This window comes from Polypterus senegalus, chromosome 4 (genome assembly GCF_016835505.1).
Source record: "Polypterus senegalus isolate Bchr_013 chromosome 4, ASM1683550v1, whole genome shotgun sequence".
Classification (NCBI taxonomy): domain Eukaryota; kingdom Metazoa; phylum Chordata; class Cladistia; order Polypteriformes; family Polypteridae; genus Polypterus; species Polypterus senegalus.
Window position 1 is genome coordinate 96,294,410 of NC_053157.1, and position 14,670 is coordinate 96,309,079.

A 14,670-nucleotide genomic window follows, 5' to 3' on the forward strand; every position below is an offset into this window, starting at 1 on the left:
TGTAAAGCACTTTGAGCTACATTTTTTGTATGAATATGTGCTATATAAATAAATGTTGATTGATTGATTGATTGTATGTGTGCTTCTGAGAGCATGAAATACTGCCTTCAAGTCTGGGGACAAAAATGCTCTTAGATCTGCAGGAGCCAACCTGAATTGAGGCATGAGAGCAGCAAAGCATGCTTATGGACTGAAAATCCAGGGTCGTTTCACTGATTCACAACACCCCAAGTGCGTGTGGCAAGGACTATAACTCTCCTCCACCACTCTGTAATTACAATATTGTTTCCTCAATACACTTAACACTTGCTTCAACCAGTTTGAAAAAAATAACAAACACAACAACAATAGAAATCCCCATAACAACAAATAAAGCCCCTCACAAAAACAATAGAAGCCCCTTCTAGCCTGGACAATGAAGCACTCTGTCTTGACCCAGCTGATGTTCAGAGGACACTGCGCAGTGTCAACTCATGGAACGCTGTAGGTCCTGACAACATACCAGGATGTGTACTAAAGGAATGTGCTGACGAACTGATGCATGTCCTTACAGACATTTAAAATACCTCCCTGTGGCACTTCATTGTACCTCTGTGCTTCAAGGCCACTACTATAATACCAGTGCTTTATAGCTCTCACCCCTATCATGATGAAGTGCTTTGAAAGGTTGGTCAGGGACCATAAAACACCCAAACTCCCTGCAACGTGTAATTCACTTCAGTTTGTGTACCACCTCAACTGCTTCACCAATGTTGCGATATGGGCAACATTTCATCTGAATATGGCCCAACTGCAAAATAAGAACAGGTATGTGTGGCTGCTCTTTTTTGACTTTAGCTCTGATTTTAATACAATTAACCTTTAGCACTTGGTAAGAAAACTTGAACTATTAGGCATAAACACCCTATTATGCAACTGGATATTGGACTCACAGACAGACCAAGACAGTACGTGTTAGACCATCACCATAAATACTGGGGTCTCCCAAGGCTGTGTTCTGAGTTCTCCGTTGTTCACTTTGATGACTCATTACTGTTGTGCAGGCATGACCCGAATCAGCAACAATGATGACTCTGCCTACAGAGAGAAAGTGAACCAACTCGTCTGGTGTAACAGTGTGACAGCAACAACCTGTCACTGAATGTCAGCAAGACAAAGGAGATTATTCCTGACTTAAGGAGGAAACTCATGGCACATACTCCACTTGTAACTCATGGCAACACTGTGGAGCCAGAAAAATGCACTAAGTTCCTGGGGGGTTGATTGGTGCACAACATGGATGACCTGACATGGGCTACAAATACCACCTTCTTTATCAAGAAAATATAACAATGCTATCACTTTTTGCGACAGATGAGGAAAGTAAACCTTTTCCATCCTGTCCTCACAACATTCTACAGAGGCGCTATACTGAGCATCTTGACCAGCAGCCTCACAGTCTAGTCTGGTAGCTGCACTGTGTTGGATCAGAAATCCCTCCAGAGAGTGGTAAAGATGGCAGAGAAAAACATCAGAACCACCCTCCCATCTATAGAAGATTTGTCACACTGTCTTAGGAGAGTTACTAAGATAGTCAGAGACACTACTGCCCAACTCACGGACTGTTCAAACGTTTCTGGTGCAAAACTGCCAGACTCAGTAAGAGTTTCTTCCCACAGGCCTTCAGACTACTAAACTCCATGTCAAGTCAAGTCAAGGCTGGGAGCATGCACTAGTACAGTGCGTTGCCGCACCCACTACACAACAAAACAACTTGGGATCCTGGTTTGCAACCCCCCCAGGCAGACACGCAGTCCAATCCCCCCCTCCAGAAATAATCTTCTATCTGCCGCAGCCACTCGGGTCCCCAACAATGAGGATTTTATGAGCCAGATCACCCTCGGTTGAAACACGCCACATGGCCGTAGTGCCGTAACTGACACTCCCACACAATGCAGGTAATGTTCCTCATTCGGGACTACATGAGCAACCGCTCATTCCACACAAAGTCAAACCAACAGTACCCAAGGATTTTCCGGAGGGACACAGTACCAAAGGAGTCCAGTCTTTGTCTCAGGTCACTGGATAGTGTCCATGTCTCACAACCATATAGCAAGACAGGAAGCACCAGGACTCTAAAGACTTGGACCTTTGTCAATTTGCATAGATATCGGGAGCACCACACACCCCTTTCCAATGACCTGATGACCCCCCATGCTCTCCCAATCTGTCTACTGACTTCATAGGAAGAGTCACCAGAGACATGAATATCACTGCCAAGGTAAGTAAATCTCTCAACAAGGTCTACACTTGTTCCGCAAACAGGCCCACTGCTGATGGCTGTGCCCAAGAGGTCATTAAAGGCCTGGACCTTGGTTTTTATCCAGGACACCCGCAAGCCCAGACACTCAGACTCCTCACTCAGTCTCTCGAGTGCCCCGAGCAGAGCTTCCATTGACTCCGCGAAAATCATAGCATCATCAGCAAAGTCAAGATCCGTGAATCTTTCTTCACCAACAGATGCCCCACAGCTGCTTGACCCCATGACCCTGCCCAACACCCATCCCATACAAGCACTGAACAGAGTAGGAGCAAGAACACACCCCTGACAAACCCCAGAATCAACTGGGAAAAACTCAGAGGTTCTGCCTCCACTCTGCACAGCACTCACAATACAGACCGGCCATAATATCCAGCAACCTCGAGGGGATTCCGCGAACCCTCAGGATGTCCCACAGGGCAGCTCAATTAACTGAGTTGAACACTTTGCGAAAATCGACAAAGGCTGCAAAGAATCATTCTCAATTGCTTCATTGGCTTCCTGCGGCGTGTGATTAGGGCACTGAAACCACGGAGAAGTAAGTGTATATATATATATGGGTCGGCACAAGGATATCAAGGAAGGAGAGAATTCAAAGAAAAAAGATCGAAAGTGAAGGAGGTTAAAGGACGTGAAAGCCAGGCTTGGGAAGTACGTTCTGGCCATCTGGAAGGAGGAGACAGCACGAGCTGGGTCCACGTGTAGGAGTGTTAGTTGTGGTGCTCTAGGGGCTAGTTCACTGCACAGAACATTTGGGTGGAGTGTGGCGAGCAAGGCAGGTGCACTCCCTAGGCTTCCTGATTTTTATGGATTTATATATGTACTTTATTTTTGAACCCTGCACCATTGACACTTTTATTGGTTTTACTTGTGTTTTGACTTTGCTTTTAATAAAGGCACTTGAGCACTTTTTCCACCATCCTCTGGATGTCAGCTCATCTCGGTCATAACTATCGGTGGTGTTGGTTCAGCAGACTCCCATGTGGGAAGAGGGAATCTGTAGGTGACTGGCATCATCACAACTTGAAAACTTTAAAACTATTCACCAATGTGTCTATTGGATTACATATATTCTGCCTATTATGTCTATCTGTTGTTGTATAACATGCACTTGTCTTCGTGTGTGTTTGTGCTCGTACATTGAGCCTGGAGAAACACAATTTCATTTAACTGTGCCCTCCTTGTTGTATGGGTAGAATGACAATATCGTAAATCCAATCCAATATAGATTCAACCACTTAGAAGGTTCTCACCACCTCCTAAACCTGTAAGAGCTTTCACAGATACTCATACTTATTTGTAAGTGTCACTGTTTTCAAGAAATACAGAGAGAGTCTCATAAGCTCTTCTCACCAGTATAAGTCCCTTCTCACCATTAAAAGACATTTGAGGAACCATCCCTCTATCTTGCACATACAAGATTATTTCACATACATAGATGTTATGTCATACTGTGCATATGAGAAAGTATCCCCCAATATTTTATATCAACTTGCAGCTCAGGACATGTGAAAATATCTTAATGTGAAAATATTTCCTTCCTCTGCTTTTTTTAACCTTCTGGCTAGTATGTAACCTGTTCATTGTCATGCTGCTTGCGATGATATTGACAAAGTAGACTACTTCCACATAATGTATAATAGGCGCATCATTTTAACATACCCCATATGAACTTCCATAGCATGAACAGTTTGTGAGAAAAAAATGTTTTTTTGCAAAATTATAGTAGTGTGAATTTCATAATACTTTTGACCTTTCCTTGGGTTATGAAAACTCTATTAAGGTTCCCACAATCAATTTAGTTAAGGTGGCAGGAGATTTAAATTGGCCAATGTCAAATTTTTTAGAACTAACACAATCATGTTTTGGTTTTGCTAATTATTATCAATGCTAATGATTTATTTCAAGCTTTAGCACAATAATTGTTATAATCACTTTATTCATATGGAAAAGAATTAAAAACCTTTTGGACTAAGAAAGTTGTATTCTATTAGTAATAGTAGGCATTTTCTACAGCATCATTGTTACATTATCCTGACTGTGCACACTATTGTGAAATTGAAATCAATAATTGCCTGATGCAGTGTAGCTCCATTATTGTGTATTTTTTCATAAAGACATTTAGCAAAACTTTCATCTTGGTGGTTAGAAACATTTGGCAATTACAGACAGATAAGTCAAGAATTTAGGAATCCAAAATAGGCTCAAAAAATGTTTTTAAATTACCTGTGGGTCAAATTTTTCTTAATCGTTATTCACTTTGAGCATATGAAAAGACCCTAAACATCTGACAAACTATTGTAGTGATTTCTTCACAGGTAACATAATGGAACTCACATGAGGCTAAGAATGAACAAAAGAACAGTTTATTTGGGTGGGGCATTCATAATGGGGGAAGAAGCAAGGACAGTGCAGGACATAAATTATTCTGAAGAAATAGTGTAATGAATTATCTATAGTCTTCCCCACTGTTCTGGCCATGGGGATGCCCTTACTGAACTGTGCTGGTTGCTGCTAGTTCCCATTAAAAAGACAATTATTACCCCATCCACTCTCTCATAATGTCACTCTAAACTTTTTCTCTGACTTAAAAGCCACCATTTACCCTTCTGTTTTTCTCAGCCTCTTTTTGATGAAACAACACTGCTACAACTCTTCCATGCTCCAGCTTAAAGTCCACCACCACCCTCCTTCTGCCTCATTCTCCAGACAGTGTCCTCCATTAGCTCACTGATTGATGTCAGCTGCTTATGCCCCACCCATCACTCCTGCTGGTGGTCCTCATTTGCATAGCTCCTGATGTTACCATTCTATCCCATCTTGGTGCTTCGCCAGCTCTTACACAGTAGTCTTAACCAATTTGCTAAAGCAATAAAGAAACTTTTATATAAAAGTTATAGTTATTATAAATATTCTGTATAATTACTTATTATAAAATGCAATGCATTACAAAGAGTGCATTTTGCATTACTTCTTTTGTATAAAAAAATGCAAATTCCTACTGGCCTGCATTTGTTATTTAATCTATGAACCTTTATAAAAGTGACTATAAAAACACCCAGATATGATCATTTTCTATTGTTTTATAAATATTCTCATGTGCAGTAAATTAGATTAATAAAGGGATGAATACAGTTTATCTGGTCTAATCCAAATAACATCCCTACCCTATGTTCATCTCCAAACACAAGCCCCCAAAACATCTCAATATGAACATTTGCCACTGTACCACAAGATCATACTGTTTCAAAATGTCTATAGCAAATATCTGTTATAAAACTATATACTTATAGTTATACAGTATATTGTATTTATAGGTTTCTGTTATTGGATTGCATGCAGCACTCTTTTGTCTGCTGGACTGTGTGATTGTGCTCTGCAAAGGAAAGGAGTACTAGGTTTCTTCTTGCCTTACAGTCTGAGCTGCTGCAACAATCACTGGCTTCTTGTTACACTAAACTGAGTGGATTAAATTTATCCATTTATCCCTCAGCACATGCAGGATTAAATAGATACCTTTAACTTTCATTCAGTTCTTTTCACCTCATTACATGCTAAGCAAGTGCTTAATTTCTTTCACATTAGCTTTCACCAAAAAGCCAGAGTACACACATATGCACGATATTACACGGCAGATGGCAATGTCTTGAAAAGGCAATGCTTATGCAAAATAACACATTATGTTTTTAAAAGCTTCCATAGTAACACAGTAATTAGATCATTAGAACAGCAGAGACCAGAACAGGCCATTCACTCCAACAAGTCCCTCTGTAATGATTCGACAGATTTCAGATTATTTGCCAATCCACCTATTTTGACATCATCTGCAAAATTAACTAGCTTGTCACTTAAATTTCTATCCAAAACATTTATATACATTAAAAATAGCAAAGGCCCTAGCACTGATCCCTGTGGAACACCACTGTTAATGTCCGGCCAAATCTGATAGGTTTCCTTGCACCATAACCATCTGCTTCATGTGTCTGAGCCAATTTTGCACCCATCTACGAACACCCTGAACTCCCACTTCTTTTAGTTTGATGCCCATCATCTCATGTGTCACCTTATCAAATGCTTTCTGAAAGTCAACATAAATAATATCATATGCTGTACTTTGATCACGCTAACTGGCTTATAGTTGCTTTGATCTGCCCAGTCAACATTTTTTCTATAATGGGATAATATTTTCCATTTTCCTGCTTTGGAATTTCTGCAGTGTGCAGCAACTTCCTAAAAAATTATGACAAGGGTTTATACATGTACTTGCTAACCTCATTAAGAATTCAAGGGTTAATAATATCTGGTACTGGTGATTTGTTTGATTTCAACCTAGTTAATCTAAGCAGTATTTCTTCCTTTACAATTTCCAAATCCCTCAATAAATCCTTAGTAGTTCATTTTACTGCTGAGGTAATCTTCCTCACATGTGAAGACCTCAGAAAAATGCAAGTTTATAGCATCTACTATTTCACTGTCTGTATTTTTTAATTCTCCTGTACCATTCTTGATGCACTTCAACTCCTCCTTGACTGTTCTTTTATTACTAAAATACTGAAAGAATCTCTTTGGGTTATCTTTCACCTTATCTACTATATTCCTATTCTAACTACCTTTTAGCCTCTGTAATATCCTTCTTCATGGTTGCCCTCATGCTCTCATAGAGAAGATGTGTCTAATAAATAAATAATGAGGATGAAATACCTAACCATAAATGTGCAAAAGTAATAATAAAAATTTCTATTTTACAGCAGTGCAGCAAAGATGACTGTGAAGATACATTCAGATCTTCTTCTCTATCATTAAGATTATCTGCTCATTTTACAAATTCCCTTCTATTTATATCAAAATGTTTTCTGCACAAGTGTCCAGATCCTCCTACTTCTTAATTAACTTTCCCTTCTGAGATGGAGTAGTACTTCTTTTGAAAAGAAGCTTCTTTTCATATCCATAGCACATAATTAAAATATTTGTTTCGTATATGTAAAATTTCTTATTTATATTTTTCTTATGCTTCATATTTAATATTATTTTAACTAATTATCATAAGCATATATTCAGCTAGTTATTCAAAATGTAACAGCTCAAAAGATCAGCTTCCTTTTCTGTATATGACAAAGGATTTTAAAATAAAAACAACAGTTCAAAAGATCAGTTCTTTGTGCATTATTTTACAAACTGTCGTTTCTAGTTGACATTGTAACCCTCATGCTCAGGTTATTGCTCACTTTTCAGATTTTACAAACTGATAGTCACATTTTCACAAGCCAATTTCCCAAATTAACCACTGGTTGTTGTTAGAATCTTGTTTAGACTTTAGTAAGGATGAAAAGTCTAGGACTGTGATATAGTGTAACTCCAAAGCTGCTATAAATACAAAAGAAGAAATTCATCAAAATTGAGTTTTATTCTTATATTTTAGTTTTATTCGTATATCTTATTATCAAAAAAAAAAATCTGCATGTTAGTCCTGGCACCAATTTCTTCGCTATCTTTTATTATATGAACAACCAAGAATGAAAATATTTTCATGTAAAAAAAAATGATGCTCAATTTAATTTATTTAGGACTACCCAAAATATAGTACTAAGATAGCATGATAACAAGGTGACATTTATTCTTAATTTTCCACTGGAACCCCACCTACCTTTTTCATCTATTAAAAGAAAGGCTGTGTGATATACAAGGAGGTACATGCAGCTAAGAGATCACTAGCTTGAATTCCAGCTGTGGCGAGTTGCTGATCTATGCAGGGAACCCCACAGAGAGCACTTCATTAGCCTTAGGGTTTCCACAGGCAAAAGACACAAATTAATTGGGTTATTTCTTTGCACCACAGCAACCCCTACTGACAAGTTGTCCTTGGATTGAGACTGGTTCAAACTGAAGTCTGCTGTTTTTGGTCAATAAGAGGAGAACATGACAAGGAATTGCATTTTTTCTAAAGAATCTGCAAACACTTTGTACATTTGATAATTTCTGTGCTTCATAAACACTTTCTTCTCTATAAAGTGATTTATTGTAGTTGTTTATCCCAGAAGCTTGAAATGAAGAACTAAACCGATGAATCCAATCTTTTTTTTTTCCTTTTTCTATAACAATACCTCATATTTAGCCTTCAAATTCAAACATATCTATGTTGCATTCTTGATTCATATTAAATTATATTCTTACTTTATACACAGATTAATTTACTAAAATAAAAGTCATCCAGTGCCTGTAGTTGTTTTTTTGATTTCTGGTAGTACTAATTCAATAAAACAACACATTATTTAGCTATTTTAAAATAATATGCACGATGAAACATGGGTGATTGCTCATGATAAAATCCTACCTACTTTGCACAACAAAAGCCAGCCATGAATTATAAAATTTCATAACATATCATTATCAAACCTGCTTATTCCAGTTCAGTGTTACATGGAGCAAGAAACTGCACAGCTTACAGAAAACAGCCCAGGAGGGGGTGCCAGTCATGCAACTCAAAGTATGTAAATATTAGGATGCTGATTGTTATTTTACGCATTTGAGAAAACTAAAGCTGGTCAAGGATATTTACTGGATATCTCAGAGTAGCACCAGAGAAGGAAACAAAGAAATGTGTGCAAACAGATGATGTTATACCAGGATGGTAGAGGACAGGTGACCAAGCAGGCATAAGGCATAACTGCCTGTTTCTGTTTATAGAACAAGACATCATGAGAAACTGACAGGGAGTTTTAATACCTCCTGGGCAATAAAGGATAATGCATGATCACAAGCTTAAGAGTGTAATGGCTACAGGGACAACAAGAGGGCACTATGGCTTGATTGCAAACGGACTTCAATAAACTTGACCCTAATTCACTTATCCATTCATTTTCAATATCAGTATTATATCAGTTTTGAGGGCTTCTCGAGAAATATTTAGTGCTGAATATAATTCAATACTTCTTAATAAAAATGGAGCATTTTAAAAAGACACTTTACAGAAAACATTAAACACAGGAAAATATCTGAGGTCCTTGGTATATCAAAATAATTATATAGTTAGTCTACTAAATATAGGCTATAGGGAGATCAGGAATGTGCTAATAAATTTTTTATAACAATTTTATTTTTTGTTTATAATTTTATCATTATGGTCATAATGCCATCATCAGTGCCATTTTATCCATCCATCCATTATTCAACCCGCTATATCCTAACTACAGGGTCATGGGGGTCTGCTGGAGCCAATCCCAGCCAACACAGGGCGCAAGGCAGGAAACAAACCCTGGGCAGGGCACCAGCCCACCGCAGGACACACTAAGCACAATTTAGAATCACAAATGCGCCTAACCTACATGTCTTTGGACTGTGGGAGGAAACCCACATAGACACGGGGAGAACATGCAAACTCCACGCAGGGAGGACCCGGGTCTCCTTACTGTGAGGCAGCAGCGCTACCACTGCACCACCGTGCCACCCATGCCATTTTATGTTATTTCTTATTTGGTGCCATTTGGTGTTTTTATTCGTATGGGTGCTGCCTATCTGTGTGCCTACTTGCTATGATACTATGTGGTCCTCAGGTATGTGATGCACATGCAATGTGAACTGTGATATCATGGCAGGCATTTTATATTAGAAAGGCCAAATGGTTCAATGTCAACACATTTTCCTGAAATAAAAGAATATCCTGGTGAAACACTGCTTTTTCATAATGTAATGATCTGGTTAAAATTTTCTGGTTCAGAATATTTTATTAAGACTTTCTTATATTAGTTTTAATCTCTTAAGTTTAATTGTTACTCATTTTGACTTCATCCAACTTTTTTTTGGTACTATCCCTAAAACTGCTGTCACTAGACTAATAAATTTGGTCTTTATGGACATTTAGTTTAGATCCCAAAAGTACAAATTATAAAACTGAAATTTCCCTGGAAAATGCCACCTCACCATCAGAAAGCACACTGGCAAATAGGTGAAAACTGTAGCTTAGTTTAAAATGAGAATTAATCAATATGCTGCAGAATTAAGTGATTATCATTGAGCTATGGAATTGAATTAAAATTACCATCGGTGTAACACCGTATGTGGATTTTGCAACAAATACAATAATTATTTAGCCTGTTGTATCATAGTTTAATAGTTTCTAATCTGTTTAATACTGATTACTGATACTACTAATATTGATTAGTATTGTTTTATTCTAGGACAAGTCTATAGATGTAACTTACAGAACCTATACAGTATACAGTGTGTGAATTAGTGTTATGTGAATTTATTTATTAGTATTATGTGAAATTATTTTTGACATTCTGTTGAACAGACTGCAGTATGTGAGGCTCATGGACTGTGTTTCTGATGTGGATGTGAGCAACAAAGGAGCACGACAAGAAACAGTCCTGTCTCAAATGATTCTGCATGTATGGGGTGTATTGATAAGGGGGATGAGAGAGAGTATAGAAGTCAGGTAAAGAACTTGTTCTTGGTAAAGAACTTTGTTTCTGAAGCTTAACATCAGCAATACCAAGGAACCCTATTGACTTTCACCACACTAAAGAGCCTCTGTGTCCAGTCACTATTCAGGGAGTGGATTTAGAGGTGGTCTACTCCTATAGGTATTTAAGGGTCCACATCAATGACAGGTTGGTCTTGGAACACTGAGGAACTATATAAGAAGGGACAAAGCAGGCTGTCTTTTCTTAGGAGCCTGTTATTGTTTAATGTGAGAAGTGACATCCGACCCATATTCTACAACTATGCGAATGCCGGTACAATGTTCTATGCCTTGGTGGGCTGAGCTGGCAACTTCAAGAGTCAAGAGTGGCCCACCAAATCAGCAAGTTAATTTACAGGGCAGGATTAGTCATGGGACACTCTCTGGATCCCCTGGAAGAAGTAGCAAAGGAGAGAATTAAAATAGAACTGAGTGCTGTTATGAACAACGTTGCCTATCTGACACACTAACTCTGAGTACTTTCAGCCAATGAATTATTCTGCATACATGTGTCAAAATACACTACTGGGGCTGCTTCATACCTACAACAGTATCTATGCCTAGTGCCTCACTGTGACTATAACTGCCATCTATCTATATATCTGTCTGATTGCAGCTTCTGACAAATTAATTGCAGACAAAGCTTGAAAACCTACTTTACCAGTTTTTAAAATGCTTAATATTTAATTGTATTATTGATTTGAATTATCTCATAATAAAATATGCTATGCTTGGGGTGACTTAATGAAACATACATACAGTACAAACCATGGGATCTCTTAACACTAGAATCCCAGAAGCCTGCAAAAAAACTTGTAATCCTGGCCACTTTAAATTCCTTTGCACCTACCCATTAACGTGTTTTGTTTTGTAAATGTGTTGATCAGCACAAGCACCAAGCAGCCTGCTATCCCATCCCCCCACTCAGGCAAAAAGTTCTCCCAGCTCAAGGCTCTTTATCTGGGTGTGAGGTGCCTGGAATTGTGTAGGGTAAATAATATATCGTTATTTGAAACACATGCACTTCATGTGTGTGTCAGCTCTACAATGATCTATGTAAATGTAGAATGACAGGAAATGTGAGGCAAAAAATGTTGAACACATACCTAAAATAGAAAAGTTTTTCATGTTATAGTACTAATGACAACATTTTGACATGAAGTGTATAATGTGTGAAGGCTGAAGACCAAATATCAAATAAACACTTTCACAAAAGGTACACTTATAACAAAACAAGTGCGCTTTTATTAAAAAACTAGCAAAATATCCGCGCTTCACAGTGGCGAAATACTGCCTGAATATTTTTATTAAGAAAAAAGTAAACATTTTTAAACTGAAGGAAAATATATAAAAAATTATTTGTTAAGGATTTCTCTGTATACCACGTTGTCAGTTCGGCCCTCTGGTTGTAATATGACCAAGCTGTGCACTGAGCTTACTCTTGAGCATGCAACATACAGTTGGCCATGTGAAAAGCAATCCTGCCTCAAATCAATGCCAACCTTTTGTAGTGTTTGTCCCTGAGACTTATTAATTGTCATTGCGAAGCAGAGCCATACTGGAAATTGAACGCGTTTGAATTGAAATGGGAGATTAGATGGTATGACGGGGATGCGAGGAATAAAAACTGTGTCACCTGAGGCACTGCCAGTAAAAATAGTTGCTTCAATTAGGTTGTTTTGTAGAGATGTGACCTGAAGTCTCATGCCGCTACAAAGTTTCGGTGGCTGTAAGTTTCTCAGCAACATTATTGGTGCCCCAACCTTCAAAATGAGATTATGCTCAGGAGTGCCTGGAGGATTTAGAGTGTTGAGAAACTCTACCGGATAATGTACCGCGTCTTCTACTTCTACAACTGAATCAACAGATTAATATGTATTTGTTTGTGAAGGTAGTTCTTGAAGTAAAATGTGGTTTATAGTCGTAGTCATGTCATTTTTTGGTGTCTTAACCATGAGACGTCATTTTGGTGGAGATTTCGTAGATCGGGGTAAATATTTTGAAGAAGGCTTTGTAAGGTATTCAGAGATTTGTAGGAATATTCATTTTACGATTTTCTTGTATGAAGGTGCCATCACCTATATTACCAGAAGAGCAGAGAACTCAGCTTTTTTGTTGCCTTTCAAATGAACTCTCATGTTTATTTTTAAAGTAACAACATTGATTTGTGGCCATAGGTATGAAGATTTCAGAGATGCTTTAACTTCATCAGCGCGTGTTCCTCTGGGCACGACTGGTAGGGTTTGGTGGAAGTCTCCAGCCAGCAACACTGTCAAGCCTCCCATAAGTTTCTTGGTGTTTCGGATGTCTTGGAGGGTCCTGTCTAAAGCCTCAATACCTGCTCTGTTTGCCATAGTGCGTTCATCCCAGACAATAAGCTGAAAATGTCGCAGCACTTCAGCCATGTTGCTCTGCTTTGATATGTTACACATGGGGGATTCAGTATGGTTTAGGTTCAGAGGCAGCTTGAAAGCTGAATGAGCAGTTCTGCCACCCGCTAGAAGAGTTGCCACAATGCCAGAAGAAGCCACAGCTATGGCAATGTTACGTTTTGTTCGTATTTTTCAAGGAGAAGGTTTATTAGGAATGTCTTACCAGTTCCTCCTGGAGCATCAAGGAAAAACACTGTGCCAGTGGCTGATGCAACGCTGCTCATGATTTGCTCATAAACTGACTTTTGGACGTTATTTGTGACTATATTGGCCAATTGCGAAGTGTTGTAAGATGTCTCTTTCAAGTACTCGGGATTTGACGTAAGTTGCGCCAGTTCTGTTAAAGGTGAAGGCAAACCGTAATGATAAAGAGATTGACCTCCAATAGCAATTACGTAGTTTTCAAGCAACTGTAGACACTTGTTATAGATCAAATTTAACCACTGGTGGACTTCTGTTCGTATATGATCTCTTTCAGTCTGTCTCCTAACATCTTCTGCTATGCTGTCTTTTTGTTTTTCCCATAGGTTTAAGGGGTTTTCCATTTGGCAGAACACCAACATGACAGCAAACATTTCACGGAACTTTTGAGGTAAGCGAGATAGAGCAGCTTCCTATAGAGTCTCGTCCCAGTTGATATCGTCATGTAATAAACCGATCTGCCACTGCTGTTTTCAAATGAAGACATGCAATAACAGAGGTGAACTAGGATGTGGGTTCTACAGTGCATCCGGAAAGTTTTCACAGCGCACCACTTTTTCCACATTTTGTTATGTTACAGCCTTATTCCAAAATGGATTAAATTCATTTTTTTCCTCAGAATTCTACACACAACACCCCATAATGACAACGTGATAAAAGTGTACTTGAGGTTTTTGCAAATTTATTAAAAAATAAAAAAACTGAGAAATCACATGTACATAAGTATTCACAGCCTTTGCTCAATACTTTGTCGATGCACCTTTGGCAGCAATTACAGCCTCAAGTCTTTTTGAATATGATGCCACAAGCTTGGCACACCTATCCTTGGCCAGTTTCGCCCATTCCTCTTTGCAGCACCTCTCAAGCTCCATCAGGTTGGATGGCAAGCGTTGGTGCACAGCCATTTTAAGATCTCTCCAGAGATGTTCAATCGGATTCAAGTCTGGGCTCTGACTGGGCCACTCAAGGACATTCACAGAGTTGTCCTGAAGTCACTCCTTTGATATCTTGGCTGTGTGCTTAGGGTCGTTGTCCTGCTGAAAGATGAACCGTCACCCAATCAAGAGTGCTCTGGAGCAGGTTTTCATCCAGGATGTCTCTGTACATTGCTGCAGTCATCTTTCCCTTTATCCTGACTAGTCTCCCAGTTCCTGCCGTTGAAAAACATCCCCACAGCATGATGCTGCCACCAACATGCTTCACTGTAGGGATGGTTTCCTCCAAACGTGACGCTTGGCATTCAAACCAAAGAGTTCAATCTTTGTCTCATCAGACCA